This window comes from Schistocerca cancellata, chromosome 8 (assembly GCF_023864275.1).
Source record: "Schistocerca cancellata isolate TAMUIC-IGC-003103 chromosome 8, iqSchCanc2.1, whole genome shotgun sequence".
Taxonomy (NCBI): domain Eukaryota; kingdom Metazoa; phylum Arthropoda; class Insecta; order Orthoptera; family Acrididae; genus Schistocerca; species Schistocerca cancellata.
Window position 1 is genome coordinate 17,425,918 of NC_064633.1, and position 12,968 is coordinate 17,438,885.

The following is a 12,968-nucleotide window of genomic DNA, read 5'->3' on the forward strand; positions in this document are numbered from 1 at the left end:
CAGGACACTGGCGCAAATGCCGTTGATCACGAGTTTTCTGCACCACTAATCTTCCCTAAGGAAAAACAGCCAATACCACTGGACACACCCGACGTTGCTTGACTTCGGCCGTCTGATGAGAACTGATGCACTGAAAGACGCAGGGCGTTTGGCAACAACTTCGTTACTAAGGGCAACTTATTATCCAAAAGGTGGACAAAACCAGCGTATAAAATCAGCAGGAGTCTTCTACGCTGCCATACTTTGACATGCCATAGGATACTGAGAAGTTATGGTTAGTAAAGTTGTTGATGTTAATACTGTGCTTTCGTGAAAATTACAGTTTAAGTACGGTATGAACTGAGGATGGTCGCTAGTCAGTCGAAACCGGATATCACGTGGTTGTTATTACATTATATTGCGACCAGGGACATTACAGTTTATTACAAATAATAAAGAGCTGCGCCTCCCGCATGTGACGGCGTCCCACATAAAAAAGAAAAAGAAAAGATATTTGAGTTATCGCCTGCACATTATTTAGCTTGGCAAAAATGTTGCTCGTATGGGTCATGTATTTCTACAACATTCTTTTCTCTAGATCTCAGGTCGTAACAAGTCAGATTTTCTGAAATCATTAAAGACGTTAAGAGGGTTTTACCAAGAGATATGGTAAACAGGAGAATATGGGCTTGGGACTAGGAATGAAAGAGGAGAGAGACTAATTGAGTTCTGTAACAAGTTTCAGCTAGTAATAGCGAATACCCTGTTCAAGAATCACAAGAGGAGGAGGTATACTTGGAAAAGGCCGGGAGATACGGGAAGATTTCAGTTAGATTACATCATGGTCAGACAGGGATTCCGAAATCAGATACTGGATTGTAAGGCGTACGCAGGAGCAGATATAGACTCAGATCACAATATAGTAGTGATGAAGAGTAGGCTGAAGTTCAAGACATTAGTCAGGAAGAATCAATACGCAAAGAAGTGGGATACGGAAGTACTAAGGAATGACGAGATACGTTTGAAGTTCTCTAACGCTATAGATACAGCAATAAGGAATAGTGCAGTAGGCAGTACAGTTGAAGAGGAATGGACATCTCTAAAAAGGGCCATCACAGAAGTTTGGAAGGAAAACATAGGTACAAAGAAGGTAGCTGCGAAGAAACCATGGGTAACAGAAGAAATCCTTCAGTTGATTGATGAAAGGAGGAAGTACAAACATGTTCCGGGAAAATCAGGAATACAGAAATACAAGTCGCTGACGAATGTAATAAATAGGCAATGCAGGGAAGCTAAGAGGAAATGGCTGCAGGAAAAATTTGAAGACATCGAAAAAGATATGGTTGTCGGAAGGACAGACTCAGCATACAGGAAAGTCAAAACAACCTTTGGTGACATTAAAAGCAACGGTGGTAACATTAAGAGTACAACGGGAATTCCACTGTTAAATGCAAAGGAGAGAGCAGATAGGTGGAAAGAATACATTGAAAGCCTCTATGAGGGTGAAGATTTGTCTGATGTGATAGGAGTCGATTTAGAAGAGATAGGGGATCCAGTATTAGATCGGAATTTAAAAGAGCTTTGGAGGACTTACGGTCAAATAAGGCAGAAGGGATAGATAACATTAAATCAGAATTTCTAAAATCATTGGGGGAAGTGGCAACAAAACTACTATTCACGTTGGTGTGTAGAATATATGAGTCTGGCGATATACCATCTGACTTTCGGAAAAGCATCATCCACACAATTCCGAAGACGGCAAGAGCTGACAAGTGCGAGAATTATCGCACAATCAGCTTAACAGCTCATGCATCGAAGCTGCTTACAAGAATAATATACAGAAGAATGGAAAAGAAAATCGAGAATGCGCTAGGTGACGATCAGTTTGGCTTTAGGAAAAGTAAAGGGACGAGAGAGGCAATTCTGACGTTACGGCTAATAATGGAAGCAAGGCTAAAGAAAAATCAAGACACTTTCATAGGATTTGTCGACCTGGAAAAAGCGTTCGACAATATAAAATGGTGCAAGCTGTTCGAGATTCTGAAAAAAGTAGGGGTAAGCTATAGGGAGAGACGGGTCATATACAATATGTACAACAACCAAGCGGGAATAGTAAGAGTGGACGATCAAGAACGAAGTGCTCGTATTAAGAAGGGTGTAAGACAAGGCTGTAGCCTTTCGCCCCTACTCTTCAATCTGTACATCGAGGAAGTAATGATGGAAATAAAAGAAAGATTCAGGAGTGGAATTAAAATACAAGGTGAAAGGATATCAATGATACGATTCGCTGATGACATTGCTATCCTGAGTGAAAGTGAAGAAGAATTAAATGATCTGCTGAACGGAATGACAGTCTAATGAGTACACAGTATGGTTTGAGAGTAAATCGGAGAAAAACGAAGGTAATGAGAAGTAGTAGAAATGAGAACAGTGAGAAACTTAACATCAGGATTGATGGTCACGAAGTCAGTGAAGTTAAGGAATTCTGCTATCTAGGCAGTAAAATAACCAATGACGGAAGGTTCAAGGAGGACATCAAAAGCAGACTCGCTATGGCAAAAAAGGCATTTCTGGCCAAGAGAAGTCTACTAATATCAAATACCGGCCATAATTTGAGGAAGAAATTTCTGAGGATGTACGTCTGGAGTACAGCATTGTATAGTGGTGAAACATGGACTGTGGGAAAACCAGAACAGAAGAGAATCGAAGCATTTGAGATGTGGTGCTATAGACGAATGTTGAAAATTAGGTGGACTGATAAGGTAAGGAATGAGGAGGTTCTATGCAGAATCGGAGAGGAAAGGAATATGTGGAAAACACTGATAAGGACAAGGGATAGTATGATAGGACATCTGCTAAGACATGAGGGAATGACTTCCATGGTACTAGAGGGAGCTGTAGAGGGCAAAAACTGTAGAGGAAGACAGAGATTGGAATACGTCAAACAAATAATTGAGGACGTAGGTTGCAAGTGCTACTCTGAGATGAAGAGGTTAGTACAGGAAAGGAATTTGTGGCGGGCCGCATCAAACTAGTCAGTAGACTGATGACCAAAAAAAAAAAAAAAGGTAAAAAACCAAGCAAGAAAATTTCATAACGATAAGTTTGACGACGATATTCCATTTTTTCTTCGCATCGCATTTGTTAAATTCTACAAAAAAAAACGCCTTATACAAGGTGAACTAGCGGTCCACCGATAAAAATTCAGAGTTTGTTCACAGACGTTTTCTGAGTATTTAGGGATAAGGGACTAGTGATCTCCTGTGGTTCGTTACAGTGAAGTAATGTAATTGTGGTGTAAACTGTTTATTATTATTATTTACTGATTCTTCCGCTTCTTCTTGGTAGAACAATCTCATATTTAGGGTTGAATAACAAGTACACTGGTTTTGTTCTATTGACTTTTTTATTTCAATCTATTTTTCGGTTTATTGGGCCATGTTCAGTAAAAACAACTGACTAGCGTTTGAAAGAGGTACTAATTCTTTCGAAACCAAACATCATATGCAAGGATACAGTACATTTGCATTGGGTCTTGTGCATCGACCTTATTTCTTAACGTTGAAATTACTCTTTACACAATGGACAATATTAAGCACAATAAATAATTATACTACACAGTATTACAGGTTGAACGCTTATAATGGCAAAGTTTGTGAGAACATTGGCTGAGGAATTGTTAAACTGAGCATTTATAATTTATGTTATGCAACAAACAAGGTTTTTGACATTGTAAACTAAACTTTAGGCAACGAAGAATATTATAGACAACAATTAAAATACGCAATCTTACAGTAATGCAGGTTACGTGTTTATGATGGCATAGTCTGTGAGGTCGTGACATTGGTTGAAAACTGTTTGAGCTCTAGTAACTTAGATTCTGCAACAAATACGTCTTACACTGTAAATTATATTTTTTGCAATAGGCATTATTAAACACAGTAAATAGTTAATACTATAAAACTGTCATTTTAACCATGTACTTTGTTTGATATTGTCCATTACAGAAAATGTGACTTACAATGCAAGACATGTTTGTTGCTCAACGCAAGTTACTATAAGTCAGGAGATGAAGCTGCAACAATCCATCCTCGTAACTAAACATGGAGATAAAATGATTTTGCCGTACGAAGATCACTGTACCATACAAGTTGAAAACTATTTCTTACGTCAATGCGTAGCAGAAAAGAAAAGGAGCGGTTCCACAACAGTTTTGCACATAAGCCAGGCGACTTATTATTTGTGCCCCCCCCCCCCCCCCCCCCGTCACACACACACACACACCTTTCCCCTCGATGCTGTGGTACACACTGCATACAAATCTTGGACTTGGGCGTTACTTTCAGCTTGGCACCCCAAGCGCCGCCACTAACGTGGTATTTTCTACATAGAACTGATACGGGTTTGGAACCTCTGTTACCTGTCTCTGCTTGACGTCCCAAGGGCGGCCTCTGTCGATTGGGCATTAAACCGACCGAGGACAAGAATGTCTGTTTCTGGTGTTGTGCCGCACGACAACACCCTCGCCGGCACAGCGGTGGGTTCTAAGATTTGCTGCAGGTGGAAACTGAGTGCAAATATTGGCTCACTTTATCTCAATATAGCTAAGAAGATTAACTTAACTTGGAACATACCATTTCCATAAGAATGAAATTTACAAGACTCTTCACTTGATGAATAACTGACATAATGTTTACTTTAGTTTCTGCCTAAGGCATTTAATAGATTGGCTCTATCTAAGATGATGCTGTCGTCTTGATCAGTGTCAGCGAATTGGGCGAGCGTCTCTCTGCTCAGATGTAACTAGACTGTCGATTGTGGTGGCACGGAGAGGCTTCAGGAGCAGTGGCTACGCCAGCGTTTCTCATGCATGCTTTCTGCATGCAGCGGCTATCGTTTCCTGTGGTTCCATTACGAGGTGCCAACCTTGCTTTGGCACCCTGTTCTTCAGACGACACCACATCTGCGCTTGCAGCGGACAGAAAGAAGAGACTAACAGCTGAAAATCGAAAGAGGCAGGATGCGAGTGCGAAAAAGCCTTCAACGAACTCCATAAAGTACTAACCTGTGAAAGGTCATGGTAAAGTCTTACTCGCAAAGTTTCCGAAACAATGAATCAACACCAGGATTACAGGGTTATTCGTAAGTACAACCGGGGTTCCAGAAGACTACTGCTCGAAACCTACTCGATTCCCGGTATATTATCCCTTCCTTTCTGTTAATTATTATTATTAAGTGAAACACAAGAAACGGATTATATATATATATATATATATATATATATATATGGCGAAAGATAAATATAATATTATGTTTCAAATGAGCCCCAGGCTCCCTACATTTTATTTCAAATGCTTTCGGCGAAATGTAATGCAGTCTAAGTTCATTGACCTAGTATAAATCGTATCCTTGAAAGTACGCATTTTTTGACGAAATAAAATTAGTGAAGCTTTGCACTTTAGTTAACTGAATAACTTGAAATGAGTCTTCCTGCTCCGGCTGTGGTGATATGTTACACAAAAAAAAAAAATTAAATACGCCGCTTAATGGCGGCCAATTGTTGCCAGTCAAAGATCGGCGCTACTTGCTTCGCAGGGACTGAAAAAATGCTAAATAACTTCTTGCAATTATTAATTCAGGAAGAATTGTTTTTATGGGTTCTTTAAGTAACACAATGCACTCACTTTTTGTAAATATATTTTCAATAAGCACAGCATACACATTACGTACGAGAACAAAGAGAAAAAAAGCTACTGCTTTACAATAGCAAGCGTACCTAACATACAGCAGAATAAATGATCTGACTCTAAGTGATTTTTATATATCTTTTTTCTCATATATAATGAGAAAGATAATAATGTTAGTTTCGAGAACGTTATGCACTACGATCTCATCTAATATAAATGTCTTTTTATTACATTGCAATCGATATAGTCTTTCTTTGAAACTAATTTAATAGATTTTCATAATTAACTTGTCGTTTATGTCCATGTAATATTATTCAGAGTCCTTTTATTATTTACTTCAAATATATCGGCTTGAATATTTCAAAAGGGACACTATATCGGCCGGGTTGGGAATTTTCTCTGCCTGGGGACTAGGTGTTTGTGTTGTCCTCCTCATTTCATCATCATCATCAGTCGTGACGGTGGCTAGATTGGACTATGTAAAAAAGTTGGAGTGTGAAAAAAATTGGGACTTCGTACGGGCGCTGATGACCGCACAGTTGAGCGCCCCACAAACAATCCATACACAAAATAGACACATGTCAGCGCATAAAGCATATCTCCAAAGTTTTTAACTCATATTACAGGTTCTCAATACGGGCACAATTAGCGACATGGTAACCGCAGTAAGCGCTTACACAAATTGTCGGAATGATGCGACAGCAGCCCCCTTTGGAAATCTGTGCGTTGGGTTGCCTACCTACAAGTGCAAACCAGTTCGATGGAACAGTACGGAGCGTGTGATTTGTCTACCTGTCCTGACACGTCGTTGTCAACCATTCCTCTTCGTCCGTTCATCTTGGAGCTACTGCACCGTCTGATGAAGTCCTGTCGTGGCTGCAACCACAGCCCACGAACATATTAGCGTCGTGTGGTGCGCCAGACAGCTCACGTGACTTATTGCTCGGTAGACTTCCTCCAAAAGGTTTGTTGGTGCACCTAAATGATTTCTAGGCGCTGCTACACATTCTCTGTAAAGCCAAGGGACGCCAGTCTCGCTTAGACTCGTGAGACAGGGTTTAAAGAAGTTACTTTCTCTATGCCACAAATCGATGCTTCGAAGCCATTTGACAACATTAAAAAGCTCCCAAATCCGACCACTGGGTTGGATAACGCACACCATAGTCTGTGACTACACCATTCTGCAAATACCACACGAACGTAGGGTGAAGTCAAACAGGGTAAGGACATACAGGAGCACTCCAGGCTTCCAATTTATAGTGGAGGAAAACACAATTTGTTCTTCTTCTAATAATCCTCCACAAGTTCGCTCCGTTCGTTACACAACGCCTCCAGCTATCCAATTGATCCACACTATGTTAGGTGGTCTATTACTTAACAGTCCGTGTACACTCGCTAACATCACCGCCCATCTCGAAAACAAGCAATAGATTCAGACGTTTCCCACGTACTCGAAAGGCAATGCACGTCCGAACACTTCCGTATCTAGAGAACAACCTTGCTGCTCACTGACAACACACTACCGAAACACGCCTCCACGGTACCTTCGCCCCAGACAACTTCCGCTCCAGAAAACTCCAGCTCGCCTCCTGCTCTCTACCACAGCCACCAACTGACACCACGATTCCGCGAGGTGCCCACAGCCCCACGGCGCTCCTTTCTCGTGCTGACATTTCGGCCAATCAGCCTCCAGGTCAGAAAGCAGACTATTCGACTGGCTGTCTTCTGCTCACTCTCGCAGAACTATTGTAAAGTGCCGCTTCTTGCCGACAACGGCAGTAGTTTTCTTCCCTAAAGGCACCAGGAAACGTCAATCATTCTGTGGGAAACACTTGCCTTTAAACCACCCGATTACGATGGGCCACACCGCCACACCTGTTAGCCGGATTAAGTAAAGACCCCATTGCGTTCCAGGCTTGAGAACAGTTCGTCACCGCGCGGGATTAGCCGAGCGCTTCCTGCCGAGAACGGCAGTAGTTTCTTCCCAAAAGGCACCAGGAAAGGCCAACCATTCTGTGGGAAACACTTGCCTTTAAACCACCCGATTACGATGGGCCACACCTGTTAGCTGGATTAAGTAAAGACCCCATTGCGTTCCAGGCTTGAGAACAGTTCGTCGCCGCGCGGGATTAGCCGAGCGGTCGGGTGCGCTGCAGTCATGGACTGTGCGGCTGGTCCCGGCGGAGGTTCGAGTCCTCCCTCGGGCATAAGTGTATGTGTTTATCCTAAGGATAATTTCGGTTAAGTAGTGTGTAAGCTTAGGGACTGATGACCTTAGCAGTTAAGTCCCATAAGATTTCACACACATTTGAACTTCTTTAACAGTTCGTCCAGAAGCTGGAAAACAGTCGCTTTCGCCCACAGTAGCGAGACGGTCGCGGCCCGGAAACGCTTTGGCACAATACCCCTTGTGCTACTGCGCAATAGCGCCAATTAGGAATCGAAACTTTGTAAGGTGGCAGAATAAATGAAGGTCAATTTCGCACCTTACATAAGAGTTTTATACATCGTAACAGGAAGGTGAATATGACACATAACATCGGCGTTAATGAGCAGATTTGCCTACAAGTTTGTAATGCAAAAGGGATGACACTAAATCGACGGTATTAACACACTGCTCCTATTAAATGCATGTCAATGAGCAGAAGGTGAAACAAATAGCGAGAGGAAACGTTTTATGTGGAAGCCAGCGAGGGAAGATGCAGAGGCCGCACCACGGGAGGCACCACGAAAAGCTCTTAAAGGATGTCCCGCTGCGGGAGTCAGCGACCGGACAGGTGATGCATGCTGCAGAGCAAGTAACGGGCCACCACAAGTAGGACAGAAAGAAGCTGTAGAAAACTGCGTTGCGGAATTCCAAATGGATACGAACGAAACCAGTGACGCAGTTGATCACGGACAGCGAATAGTACTCATGTGAGCGGGCACGAAACATCCGATTGGCGTAAACGAACTAGGAAAGAGTAAAGTGCCAAGATTTCGATGTAGTTCAATGATAGGGCCCATGCAATTGGCAGAGGGACTTTCCACAAAATAAGAGGAACGCTCCTATTGGTCTAAAAAAGCCGTGACGTGGAGAACGAAAGAACTCAGGTGGAGAGAGAGTTCGGCTACGGGACAGACGAGAGCGAAATTTTCGGGGACTCTTGTCTGAACTGGCGTCAAGGGGAGAATGTGGCGCATAGCTCTCTGTACGACGCAGAGCGGATATTTGAGTGAACACTGCGTTCACTGCGGCTAGATATTAGCTGAAGCGTCGTTGAGCTCCCACTGAGGAGAAACGAACCAGCCAGTTAGGTAACTGTCCTTGCAAAGACTGAGACGGCATTTTAATATGCTCGCTGCTCCAGCCATGCGCGTACATATCGCCATATTCCAAGACTAGGAATGAGTACGTGTTTTCTCCCACAGGGAGAGTTTCTGCTGGAAATATCAGCAGAGGCTAAATTAGTTTTTATAGGAATTTCAGAGGACGAAAGCAGCCATGCAGACGACAGCTCATTGCAGCTATGGGTAAACACCGCGCGCAGAGTCGTATTTACCAGCTTGCGACCACTGTAAACTCGAGCGAACTTGAATAACCTTTTGCCCATCTTGTCACAAAACCAACCATCCTCTGTAGACTTGATTGTCATCCTAAATAGTACCGAACTTTGAACCGGAATCGGATGATCTATCGTAGTACTGACCAACATCATGAAGTAGGCGTAAGCATAATTTTGTAAAGAAACTTCTAGTTAAAATTTACCATTCTGGGGTTTAGGATTATTTCACTTTCTGAGGACGAGATGCGTTCGTTTGACAACTGTCGTAACATTGTCACATTGTAAACTGTGTAAATGCATGTATCTCTGTGATAAGATTGTAACATTGAACCAAAGTTATTTACAGCTTACACAGTTGTTGTTCTGACCTCCAAATCTTATAACTTGAAGAGTCGCTCTATCCATTCATGTGTGTCTTCTTTTCTATCTCTTGAAGTTCTTACCAATCGTCTTCTGAACCCTGGAGGTACTTATGAATAATAATGCTTATAGCATGTGTAAAAAGAATTACATACTCAAAATTTTAGACTTTTGGACGATACAAAAAAAGTTTTTATGTAAGAAAAATTTTTGCTAGTGATGCTGAGAAACGGTGTTCGAGGTGCCACATGATGACATTGTTGCTGAAATGTCTTCTCTTTACATTAATGCACAACTGACATGTACATAGTAATAATTGTCTACCACGCTTAAAACTACCAGATGTTTCACGAATAATGGTAGTAGCTTCAGCCAAATTGGCAACCAGCTCTTCTGGAGTGTCCATCGGTGTAGCGCAAGCTGAACGCTTCACCTTCCCCCACAAAAAGAAATCTGTAGGAGTGAACGCTGGAGAAGGTGTTGGCCAGGGCGCTGCCACCGAACCCCCTCCCCCCCCCTCCCCCTCCCCAGTGTCAGACCAGCAATCGGAGGAAACATTGTTAAGCTGAAACAAGTGAGCCTTCGGTCACTATTTTAGTCTTATTAACGAGGTTTCAACACTTCAAAGAGTGCCTTCATCAGAATTTAAATGTTTAAAGTGGCCTATAACATAATTACAAATTTATTGGAAAAGAATTTTTTTAATATAAAAATGTAAGTACTAACTAACAATACAAGACAGAGCCACTACTTACATGTCACGTATAAAATAAATAACGGGCCCGAAGGGCTTTAGTCACACGTCTTTTCTTTAAAAATAAATATTACACGAAGGTGAGCCACTATGGGCTCATATCTGTGAAGCCACAGGTAGCAACGGACTGAGGCGCCCGCGTTAACAAGTGCGGCCAGATGAACATGACACCAAGAGTGTCATCTGGTAGCCGTAAATATAAGTAGGCTACGTAGCGTTTAAAATATAGACAGATGAATGAAAAAATTAACAGTATTTAGTACTTGAACTCACAGGTAAAGTTTTATATGACAACAGCAGACATGGTAACACTTTGCTTAGGTAAAAGCATATAAACACAGTTCGAAAAGTGATTAACAGTACAAAAAGAAGCAGTACTTACACGTCACGTATAAAATAAATATAAAGCGAAACAGCTTTAGTCACTATTTAAAGTAAAATGTGTGGAAGGCGAGCCACTAGGGGCTGCTCGCATATCTTTGCCTGCGAGTTCAAGTACTACATACTGTTTATTTCAACATTCAGCTGTCTATATTTTAAATGTTACGTAGCCTACTTATATTTACTGCTACCAGATGACACTCTTGGTGTCATGTTCACCTTCCCGCAGTTGTTAACGCGGGCGCCTCAGTCCGTTGTTACCTGTGGCTTTACAGATATGAGCAGCCTATAGTGGTTCGCCTTCATGTACTCTTTTCAAAAAAATTTTGTAGCTAAAGCCCTTCTGGTTTGTTATTTATTTTATATGTGAGATGTAAGTAGTGGCTCTGTCTTGTATTGTTAGTCAGTACTTACATTTTTATACAAAAAATTTTCTTTTCTTATAAATTTGTAATTATGTTATAGGTCACTTTAAACATTTAAATTCTGGTGAACACACTCTTAGAAGTGTTGAAACCTGCTTAATAACACTAAAATTGTGACCGAGGGCTCATTTGTTTCAACTTTAATTTATAAATGGTCACTGAATCAAGCAGCCATGTTTAAAACTTTGACACGTCTGTATGCTCTGATATCAACGCCAAATAAAATAATAATAAAAGTAAAAATAATCATTGCCTGACTGCTAGTGGCACATTCTAGTAGTACCTTACGGAGACAGTGCGATAGTTTCTTCCACCAAGCGTGTTACGCAGAAGATAGTGTCTAATCAGATGATCGTGAAATATGCCAGCCCATATTCACTCTAAGAAAAAATAGCGACGCACCACGAAGGAACTATGCGAATGGGTCAGTAATCCATACATATTATGTACATGTACAAACAAATAAATGATTACAATTTCGAAAAACCTGGACGATTTATTCCAGAGAAAGAGCTTTACAAATTGAGCAAGTCAATAACCTTAGCTTACCTGAGTTATTTAGATTTGTCGTTTTCATGTAAGTGTATGTTGGACATTTTGAATTTGAATCAGTCATGGGGAAGAGCTCCAGCAACAAGATTATAATAGGAATCTGATCTTGTTTCCCATTATGTTCCATATATTCCGCCGTGGTACTTCAATATAACCACAAAGTAAAAATATTTCAATACATGATCTCATTTCAATTGAAGTCTCATCAATGAGTCTATCATATTTTGCAGCATATTGGTTTTTGGATGTAACAGTGATATCATAATATCATCATCAAAAATGTTTTCGGAGGGCTTCGATTGTTGAGAATACAAACTTGTTGAGACCATTCATTATTGCACTGTGTTAGATCAGATTTCTTCCAGTAATACATCTTCTTCCTCTTTGCACCACCATGTACATCCTGTCTGCCTTCCCCTATCTAAGTTTCTGTTCTTGCTCCCACCCTTCCAATATGTTCACTTTCAGTAACTAGTTATACTTCTCTTTCATATCTCAATTGACTTCCAGGTGAATTATCTAAATTTTCAATATTTTCATCGCCTGAATACCCACCATCACAAGCATTATTGGGGGTGGGGGAAGGGCTTTTAGTGAAATCTGACTGTTAGCATTCACGATGTTGTCATGGTATTCGTGGTTTTCAAGTATCCTTGGCTTGCCCGAAACTGAAACCTGTACATAAAAGAAATAACAGTAAATTATCATTTGTTACAAACGAACCCCCCCCCCCTTTGTGATTGACGTACTATATGTTGTACGACAATATATGGCACTGAATACTGTGGATCATTATTGATATTATACCAATTTTTCACAGTAATGTAATAAACTGGCTTATATTCAAGTTGTGGATGTAAAACTAGTAGTTATAAATAAGTGTAATGCGTATTCAAGTCCTATGGTACACAGTGCGATAGCGTTCTTCTATTTTTCCAACTGCAGGGACATTAACACAACTTTTCATTCACAGATACAAATCAGTACGGCAAGTTTCTGATTGTTCTCTCCAATTCAAACTCTTGACAATGGCTTACAGTAAGTATCAATTGCTGATGGCATAATCACAACACACTATAGCGGTCTAAACAAAATAGTGTAAAGCGCCCTACATCTTGGAGGTCAATATTATATGAGTATACCATTCTTTATCCGTTCTACCTGCAAAGAAAATACATCACGTCGCAGATATTCTATTCTGGAGCGCGTGGCATAAATGCATCCTCCGTGCAGGAAGCAGAAACCGCTCTGCGGAAATACGTGTCCCGGGCCGCGCGAGGAAATA